Below are 8,878 nucleotides of genomic sequence, written 5' to 3' on the forward strand. Positions count from 1 at the left end.
AGGAAAACGGCGGAAGCAAAGTTGTACATCTAATATAATATAAAAATATAATAAAAATATAACTTTTATATAGAAAAGTAGACTTATGTAAATGCAATAAATTAAAATGTCAAGGCTTTTTAAAAAAAACGAGCAAATGTAGTTAAATAAAATTCGTCCTTTATTATATTCGTACGACGCTATAAATTTCAAACGTTTCGACTTATAAAGTCTTCATCAGTGATAATAAAGAAAACGTATTTATGTAATCCCATTCAATGTCAAAGAACTAACATATGATACATAATAAAAATTATCCCTCTAGGCTAATCTTATTTAATTATTCTTGCGTTAAGATATTATGGATCGAAATAAGTATCCAGTCAGAAGTTTGAAAGTTTCTAAAAATTGTAAAATTGTGTTTAACTGGTTTTTCGATTGTTATCAAGAATCAGCTCAATCAATATTTTCATATAAAACGTCATTCCGAATTTCTTCAATGATTTCTTTAACGATTATTCTACTAGTCTATACAATTGAATGTCAATTTCTGATTAAAAAATTATTATATTTAATTCAGTTGATGAGAATTTATTTTTTACTTACGTTAATTTATATAGAATAGTCAATCCGTAATCTTAACGTAGGAATAACTAAATAAGATTAGCTTAAAGCGATAATTTTTATTATGTCATATGTTATCATATGTTAATTCGTTGACATTGGATGGAATTACCTAAATACGTTTTCTTTTTTATCACTGATAAAGGCTTTGTAAGTCGAAACGTTTGAAATTTATAGCGAATTTATACGAATATAATAAAAGACGAATTTAATTAACTATATTTGCTCGTTTTTCAAAAAACTTTTGACCTTGACTTTTAATTTATATTTTTTTATTATATTATATTATATTATATTATGTTATATTTTATTTTATTTATATTATACTATTGGGTCATTTAAAAAGTCATTTAAAAATCCGTGGTTTTTTGTCACTAAATGGTGTTGGTGGTCATATATCGGATAACACTAATCCGATTGTATCAAACGAATGCGCATCTGAAAGATGACATTTTAGGTTACATTTTTTGTAAACAAAGTTTGGTAATTTATCAATCGTGTCAAAAGTTATATTGGTTTGAAAATGAGTGAAATTTCTGAAGAAATACGCTATGTGATGCTTTTTTACTACAAAAAAGGCAAAAACGCAGCATAAACATGCAGAAAAATTTGTAAAGTTTACGCAGTAAACGCTATAACTGCTGCTGAACGCAGGACGCAGTAGTTTGTTCGATTTCGTTCTGGAAATTTTGATGTCAAAGATCGACCTCGCTCTGGTCGGCCAGTCACTGAAAAAGTCGATGACTTTTGCAACTGGTCGAGCAAGACCGTGAGCTGTCAGGAGATAACCAATGCACTAAGAATCAACCATGTGACAGTTTGGAATCATTTGAAAAAGGCTGGCTACGCAAAGAAACTTGATGTTTGGGTGCCACATGAATTAACGCAAAGAAATTTGAATGATCGAATTTCCATCAGCGAAACACTACTAAAACGTAACGAAATCGATCCATTTCTGAAGCAAATCATCACGGGCGATGAAAAATGGGTAAAATACAAGAATATCGTTCGTAAAAGATCATGGAGTAAGCGCAGCGAATCATCACAAACGACTTCAAAGCCTAGATTGAGGGCAAATAAGGTGATGCTGTGTGTATATGGTGGGATTGGAAGGGAGTCGTCCATCATGAGGTATTACCACAACCTAACGCCTAACGATTAATTCAGAGCTCTACTGTTCACAACTGGATAGATTACAGGAAGCGATTAAGGAAAAACGACCAGAATTGATAAACAGAAAAGGTGTTGTCTTCCATCATGACAACGCCAGACCACACACATCTTTGATGACACGCCAAAAATTGAGGGAGCTTGGTTGGGGTTGATGCATCCATCGTATAGCTTGGACCTTGCACCGTCTGACTACCATTTGTTTCGATCTCTGCAGAACTCTCTTGATGGAAAAACATTCCGACAAAAGAGCTGCCGAAAATCACTTGAAAAAGTTTTTCGTCGATAAACCACAGAAGTTCTACACGGATGGAATTATGAAATTATCTAAAAAATGGCAAAAGGTTATAGATAATAATGGCCAATATATACTTGATTAAAATTGATTTTCAATAAAGAAAAATTTCATTCAAAAATTGAACAAAAAACCGCGGATACTTTTTAAATGACCCAATATATTGTTATATTATATTTTTATATTTATCAAAAACGCATTTATTAAATGCGTTTTTATACAAAATGAAATCTGAAACTTTTTTCAATACAGAACGTTTTCAATCAATCGCATCATCTTAAGTTTTGTTCGTGTCGCGTTAGAGCATACTCCATGGATCAATTAAGAGCACACTCCATTTGCCTTAAAAGGTGATATAATTGAGGCATGCGTACGCACGAGGCATGCGTAATGATTGAAAATATTTTGTATTGAAAAAAGTATTTCAGATTCATTTTATACAAAAACGCATTTAATAAATGATTTTGTAAATCGAAACATTTGAAATTTATAGCGTTGTACGAATGTAATAAAAGACAAATTTTATTAGTTAACTACATTTACTCGTTTTTTTTTAAATTTTATAACTTTTATATTTATTAAAAACGCATTTATTTTATATAAAAACGCTTTTCAAATAATTGAGATAACATAAAATATCCGAAACGAAACAAGGCACATGTCCGACCCGTTCGAATGGTCTCACGGATTAGGTTAGGTGACATGCTCACTTGCAAATCCTAAATATAATACGTTCGTGTCACTGAACATTGGAGCACATAATTGCAATTGCTCCAACCGCCATTTTACTACCTCTGATCCAAGTGCTCTTTGGGTTAATTGGAGCATGCGAACAAATCTCTTAGGTTTGTTCGCGTCGCATGCTCTAACATGCTTTAAAATGCTCCTATCATTCTAATGCGCTTGTTGAAATGAATAGAAGCTATAGTAGGAGTACATTGAAGCATGCTGGAGCATACGATGTCAACAAATCTCTTCTGAGGTGAGGTAAATGATGCTCTAAAGCCGATTCTACATTTGCAAGCTGATCGCAAATTTGTTGACAACCAATCTGAAGTTTGCATTTTGAAATCAACGCTTCATATTGGTTATCGCAACAAACTTGCGATCGATTTGCAGCTAATGTAGAATCGGCTTTAGAGTATTCCCTAGGTGGGGAATTGGCGCAATGCGGAATTAACGGAATGCTTGTGATTGATCATGGTTTCATTTCGCCGATTTCATCATTTTCTGTTGCGCAAATTTATTTCTTTTGTGGATTCCAGCGATGCCTGTGTGTGTGTGTGTGTGTGTGTGTGTGTGTGTGTGTGTGTGTGTGTGTGTGTGTATCACTGAACTAGATATACACTGGAATGGGCATCGAGGAAAATTCGTGGCCATAATTGAGCCGCCATTTTAGTTGGGACAATATTTGAGCGAATCGGAAATGTTCGTGCGCGCGCGCTGCGATTGATATGTATTGATGTTTGGAAATGGTGTCACAATTTTCTATGCTTCATCTTGCTTCACAATGGAGATGCCCATTCCAGTGTATATATAATTCAGTAATGTATGTACACTCAGCGACTAAAAAGTTGTAACAGATTTTTTTTTATGTTTTTCAGAATGTAGCCTATTTACCGAGCGATTGGTTTTTACTTACGGATTCATAAGTAAGAACCAATCGTTCGATGAGCAGATTGCATTCCGAAACCCATTAAAAAAAGAGTGTTTCAACCTTTTAATTGGTGAGTACATATGTATACTTATAAAACCTACAAAATAATTGGATAACAGAGCAATAAGAGTCAAGCATGGTAATTCTTGTGCAAATCCAGCAAACGAGAATGGATTGAAATGAATCGAGATGGATTTCAGATTTTCAGAAATATTGATTCACGAATATTAAAATGAACGCTTTTCAATGCATTTTTATTCATTTATAAGAATTGCATGGGATATATCTCTATGCCTTTCAATCTAAAAATAATATTAGCTTTTTCTGTGCATTATAAATACTGTTCAATTCAAAATTTTGAATAGGAAATGCAGTTTTTCAATCCAATTGAATCGAATTGAATCCAATTAAATTTAAAAAAAAGTATTCGCTATTTAAAACACATTCGGATAGAAAAAAATTTCAATCCATTTTAATCCATTCTCGTTTGGTGGAAACCAATATGATTAACAAAACAACTTTATTAATTATTAATCTGTTTACATGTTTCGGCTCTCATTCTCAGAGACAATATAATGTTGTAAATACAAAAAATTTTTTTATAAACCAATTCATTTCAGTGCTCAGCAAACGAGAATGGATTAAAATGGATTGAAATTTTTTTTTTAAATGAATCCTTTTCAATTCTGAATGCATTTTTATTTATTTATAGGAATTACATAGAGCACATCTCTATGCCTTTCAATCTAAAAATATTTTGTGTGTGTGCATTATGAATGTTGCTCAATTCAAAATTGTGAATAGGAAATGCAATTTTTCAATCTAGAATCTAAAAATAATATCAACCATTTCTGTGCATCGTGAATATTGTTCAAAATTCTGAATAGAAAATATAGTTTTTTAATCCAGTTGAATAAAAAAAGTTTTTCTTTTAAAATGGATCATAAATGCTACTTAAATTATTTAAAATTAAGTAGGAAATTTTTAATTTAAAATGAGTAGGAAATTTTTTAATCTAACTAAGTTTAAAAAAGTTGTAAAATAATTGAGCTATTCTTTTGTTTTTCTCTTTGATTAGAAGTAAAATGAATGATCGATGTGAACACTCGCAAACTAAGTCGAACACAGCCCGAATATTACGCTGATCACGGCGCGCGACATCGTCCAAGTGAGATTAGATTATTCGACACTTACCCAATGTTGTCTCACAGTAATGTAAATTATTTATATTTTATTATATCTGTTAAATAATAAATGATATTTTTATTATATCTATATAATTTCATGCACTGATTTAGCTTGTAATCGAAGTAGAGAATAAATAATACATTTACCAATTGAAAAAGTGATGTAACGGATAACGTAAAAGATTCATAATCCAGGGATTCCAGATTCACATCCCACTAAGGTGCATTGTTTAATATCAATTTGAAGTAGTTAATTTCAGATATAATTATTATAAATATCTTAGAGTGTGTTCGGGCAGACACTATTCACGCTATTTAGTGCTATAAACTGTTCGCAGAGCTACAGATAGCGCTAACAAACATGAGCATGACGTGACACTAATGATAGTGTGTTACATCACAACTGTGCGCTATCAATGCTATTCTTTCCAAGGTAGTGTATTGATAGCATTAGCGTTTACAAATCCGTGAACGACCCTAGCGTAGCATGGATAGCGTTTAACATTCGTCAAAGTTAGATTAATATTTGAGAGGATTCTGTTCTCGAGTGGTATCAAACTTTTCTCTCTTAGAATTTCGTAGAGTAAACGTACATACGTAATGTGTGAATTTAAAATTTTATCATAATGAATGCAATTTCAATTTTAATTTCTACTGATGGCTTGCCACTAGGCTGGAATGAACGTAATTCTTGCTTATATATCATCTTTAACTTTTCAAAGTTTTTGCGAAGTTTAACTTGTGTATTTGATTTCATTATAAATGTGAAAGTCAGAGGTATCTTGTTACTAGCAATTTTTAATTCCTGTGTACGGAAAAAAGTTACTATTGCGGTATAGCGCGGTAGGGTATTCCGCTGTAGATGCTTAAGGTCCTTATTAAAGTTCTACATTAATTGCAAGCTGATTGCAAGTTTGTTGCAACAGCCAATATGAAGCTGATTTCAAATGCAAGCTTCAGATTGGCTGTCGCAACAAACTTGCGGTCAGCTTGCAGTAGAACCGACTTTAGATGTAGATATGCTTCTTCTTTTGAAATTGACAATAGAAGATTCTTTTTCTTATCTGATTTTTATCTTAATTTACTTAATATAACCTAATATAACTATAACTTAATATTAATTTTTTTATCTACAATAGTTTTCATTGTTCACTCCGACCTAGCGGCAAGTTATCATAGAGATGACAATTGATTACAATTGAGATTGCGTTTCTGTTATTCACTACGAGAAAATTAAAAATTTACGTTACAAATACTTTATAAAACCTTAAAAATTTTAATTATAGAGAAAAATTTGGTTGGTGAATTGAAGACAGAATCCCTTAACTTAACCTCGACGAATATATCTCTCTGGTTAAACGTTACCAATGCTACGCTAGAATCGTTCATGAAGTTTGCTAACACTATCGCACTATTGGCTTCAAGAACAACGTTGGTAGCATTTGCGTCCATAGCGCGAATAGTATCTCCCCGAACGCACCCATAGGAATAAAATTTGTAATCCTTAAATATAAATGTTTTTTTTTTTTTTTTCGAATATTAAAGTGTCAGCTCGGATCCAATTCATTTCAATCCATTTAATTCATTTTCATGGATTTAAAGTATGTATTAAAAAAATTTTAATCCATTTTAATCCATTCTTGTACTGGAAAGATAAATACGGAGGTCAATATGATCAGAACACGAATGTCGTATATATACATATTGGGAGTGCATTAATTTTAAAGGATTTTTTTTTGATAAAAATACGGCTTTATTGTGAAAAAATTACAAATTGATCATTCAAAATATTATCCATTGCTAGCCACTATTTTTTCCCGTTTTTCTAATAATAGATGCTTTCACATCGAAAGAACGACACATCTTTTGAGGCTGTCTATGAATCGACCAATTTTTTGGTATTTTCATAAGAATGGAAGCGTTGCTCAGACAGGCCATAATATGCAGGCTATAATAACAGGCATCGAAATAGGTCGGAAGGAGCAATATCTGGAGAATACGGCGGATGTGATAGGACATCCCAGTTAAGCACTTCAAATATTTCCTTGACTGATTTCGCAACATGTGGCCGAGCGTTGTCATGCTAGAAAATCATTTTGTCGTGTCTTTTCGTGTAATCCGTTTTTGCTTCAATGCTTGACTCAATTGCATGAATTATTGTTGGTAGTGTTCCTCAGTGATGATTTCGTTAGGTTGGAGCAACTCATAATACACTACACCCAGCTGATCCCACCAAATACAGAGCTTGGCGTCACGAATATTCGGCTTTGTCATCGAGGTTGATGGTTCGCTTGACCTGCACCATGATTTTTTGCGCTTTGGATTAGCATAGCGTATCCATTTTTCATCACCCGTCACGATAAGATGCAAAAAACTTTTTCTTCTGTGTCTTTGAAACAACAATTCACAGGTCATTTTGCGCCTTTCGATGTCCCTCGGTTTCAACTTGTACGGCACCTAATTTCCTTGCTTTTGACTCATTCCAATGACCTTCAAAAATCGATCAACATTTAATGATTTTGCAAGTTCTTCTTGCGTTTGATTCGAGTTTTGATTAAGTAAAGTTTTCACTTCCTCATCTTCAAATTTTTTCGGCTGGCCTGGACTTGTCTCCCATGTCAAAATCATCTTTTTTATAGTGTTGAAATAAATACTCATATGTTGAAATTGATGAAGTATAATCACCATAAGCTTCCGACAGCATTCACTTTCAGCAATACTTTTCTTCAAATGGAAGCAAAAAAGCAAAGCTTCTCGCAAATTGCGTTTTGTTGGCACAAAATTCGACATATTCAATACTCAAAAAAACAATTTATTGTTTACACTTGTTTACACAAGGCAAACTAATACATACTGAAAACTAAAGCTACATGATGATGCTTTGAACATGAAAATAGGAAATAATATGACCCGATGCGATAGTACTAGTTATATCTCTTGAAAAATCCTTTGTTAATTCTATGCATTTTCGTTAAGGATTGTATACGTCTGTTTCTTTAAGTCTAATTATTTTTTGTTATGTTAGTATTATAAGGAGATTTGAATTGAACGGTATAGATTCAGGCTCAGTTTTCTTTATTGATGCGTTTGAAATATGGCGTCCCGGACGTATGAAGTAGTATGAAGTATTTCTGGCGCTGTCTGTCGTTTTCTTTCGCCCGACGAAGGTTGTCTGTATTACAAGCAAGAAGAAGTAGCGTATTAAGAAAAGGCCTTTCTGAATAAAAAACCAGAAAAATCCAAAACAGGCAACATTATTTCAACCCATTAACTTGGGAAATATTTTATATCGAGCCTATGATATAATATTTTGGTTCTTCGAACCGGATACGCACAAAAAGGAAGGAACCAACTGAGGTGAGCAAGGCATAGCACGTCGACTTTTCGCCATCTTATTGAGGAGAAGGAAAAAGATAATCCTTTTGACGATCAAGACATATATAATTAACTAACTCCAAGCAAGGTACTCATTGAGCTTGCTAACAAGTTTTAGCAAGAAAGATCCATCTCAAGATAAAATCATTTCATTCATTTTTCAGCACATTTACAACATCGCCGTATTCTTCCATAACGCATACATCCATAAAGACATCCAGAATCCGCGTATGAGCTTGTTCATAATTTAATCTAACCTAACATTTGTACAACGACATTCATTAATGGCAGAGCAAATATTAATTAAGAAAAGAAGCCATGTCAAATGGCTTTAATTGAGATTGAGTGTCTCCAAATAATTTTGGACCATTGTTGATGTGTGCGATGATGCGTTGTCGTGGAGGAAAATCAGCTTGTCATGTCTTTTCCGATAATGCGGCTTTTTTTCACGCAGAGCACGGTGCAATTTGATCAGTTGTTGGTGGTAGCGGTGAGCATTAACATCAGGTTTTAACAGGTTCATAGTAGATGACATCCTTCTGATCCCACCAAACGCACAGCATCGTCTTCCGTCCGAAGCGATTTGATCTT

At 33.1% G+C, this 8,878-nt stretch overlaps 1 pseudogene; it reads left to right on the forward strand.

The window, feature by feature from the left end:
- Positions 1 to 994: 994 nt before the first annotated feature.
- LOC108692291 lies at positions 995 to 1,928 on the forward strand (annotated as a pseudogene).
- The last annotated feature ends 6,950 nt before the right edge of the window (positions 1,929 to 8,878 follow it).

Source organism: Atta colombica, unplaced genomic scaffold, assembly GCF_001594045.1.
Source record: "Atta colombica isolate Treedump-2 unplaced genomic scaffold, Acol1.0 scaffold69, whole genome shotgun sequence".
Lineage (NCBI taxonomy): Eukaryota > Metazoa > Arthropoda > Insecta > Hymenoptera > Formicidae > Atta > Atta colombica.